Raw genomic sequence first — 2111 nt, 5'->3', positions numbered from 1 at the left:
TTAAAACAATGGCTTTTAAGAAGATGTTAGATGTGAATTTCATACTATTACCTATAATTTATTGAGAGAAAAAAAAGAGAAACTGCAGCCCCCTAAAAAGAATTAAAAACTTTTGCCTCAATCAGTTTTAATTCTAAATCACTTTCAATGCTTCCAAATCTGACCTCTTTTTCTACGACTGATTGAGATCAGGATAAAAATCTACTGTGATGTAACCTATGAGAGCTTCTTAACACAGGTGTCAGTATTTTGTAAAACAGTACAACTTGTTTGAAAGCTAAAAAAAAAATTCTCAAGTTTTCTGCTTTTATTTACTGGATGAATTTCTTTGTGACATGTCCAGTGTTCAATTTAGCTTTGGACTCTGTTTTACCTATCAAACCGTAAGCCACAGTGTTATATTTAAGGGTTGAGTATATTGTATTTGAAGTTGTAGTGAATTATCCAATTAGACATTATGCCACTGATTCTTCTTATTGACTACAGCTACATGGATATTTGATTTCCATATTTGCTTCACAAATCAATTGCAAAGTTATGAAACAATATGTTTAATGACTATTCCACTCTAAGAACACTAACATAAAAATATTTTCTTTGCTCTATACCCCAATCCCAATTTCTAAAGCCTTAAACTTTGAAATATACTTATTCTTCTGTATCAGCCCTGTACTGATTCAGTCCTCAAGTTCTTTGAAATGTTTCCACTCCATTTTGTCACATTACCACTGCCTTATTTTTGCAATATCCTTTTGGCCAGTCTTCCACTGTTTTCTTCATACTCCAATCCCAATATAAATCAACATGTGCCAAACTGTCTCTCCCAAAACATCACTAAAAAGTATTTCTGGCCAGGGATGATGGCTCATGCTGGTAATCCCAGAGACTTGGGAAGCCAAGGCAGGAGGATCACTTGAGGCCGAGAGTTCAAAATTGCATTAAGTCACGAGCCTGCCACTGAACTCCAGCCTGGGTGACAGAGCAAGACCTCATTTCTAAAAAACATTTTTAAAATATTTATTCAGGCATGGTGGCCTGTGCCTGTAGTCCCAGTTACTTGGGATGCCTAGGTAGAAGCATTGTCTGAGCCCAGCAGTTGAAGACTGCAGTGAGCCATGATTGTGCTTTTCTTCCTTCCTTTCTTTGCTCCTTCCTTCCTTCATTTCTTCTTTTCTCATTCTGTCCAAAGGTCAGACAGAGTGAGGTGGTAGTAAAGGTGGGAGTTCATATAATAGATGGGTATAACATTGGTGTCTTTGCAAGGTATGGAGTTAATAAGGAGTACATCTACACTGGGGGAGGTAAGACCTGAGTGTGTGAAGATGGGAGACTGATGAAATTGTACATATGTTTTCAGAAATGAGAGTTATAAACACAATAAAGGAAATGATTCCAATAATCTCTGTGGGGTTGGCTTAGAACTTAAGCTTTTTGGTGTGAACTCATGGCCATATTGCACATATACATATATATACACACAAACATTTTATATATATTATATATAAAACATTATACATTATATATAATACTATATATATTTATATATATAAAAAGTTAGCTCTGTCCCCTGAGAGGCCCTCAAAGTAGAGACCTCTTATAGCAATAAGATCATCTATCATCACCTAGATATTAGTTTCTAAATATTATTCTCCACTAATAAAAACTAGAGTTCTTTGGAGAGGTGGTTGATTCTAGGGGTGGGGCATAAGTACAAAACGAACCTGTAAGTAAGAAAATGCTCAGAGAATGTCTGCAACATGCTGTTCTGGTTATCTACTGCTGCATGGAAACATAATGGTTTGAAACAATTTATTATTATCCCTCATGGTGCTATAAGCTCATTGGGCTCAGCTGGGCAGTTGTTGCTTGGGATTCCTCAAGCGATTGCATACAAATGGCAGCCATTGCTGAAATCATCTGAAGGCCTTACGAGACAAGATGCCCAAGCTAGCTCAATTACATGACTGGTAATTCATGCGGGCTGTTGTGTAAGAGTTCAGCTAGGGCTCTTTGCCTACATGTGTCTTTTCCATGCAGCTTTCCTATGTTTCCTAGATTTTGTGGGGAAGCATTATCAGAGCAAGTATTATGAGAGATTAAGGTAGATGCTA

The sequence above is a fragment of the Trachypithecus francoisi genome, unplaced genomic scaffold (assembly GCF_009764315.1).
Source record: "Trachypithecus francoisi isolate TF-2019V2 unplaced genomic scaffold, Tfra_2.0 Lachesis_group0, whole genome shotgun sequence".
Lineage (NCBI taxonomy): Eukaryota > Metazoa > Chordata > Mammalia > Primates > Cercopithecidae > Trachypithecus > Trachypithecus francoisi.
The sequence above is the reverse complement of the archived record's forward strand: the minus strand, read 5'-3'. Positions refer to the sequence as shown.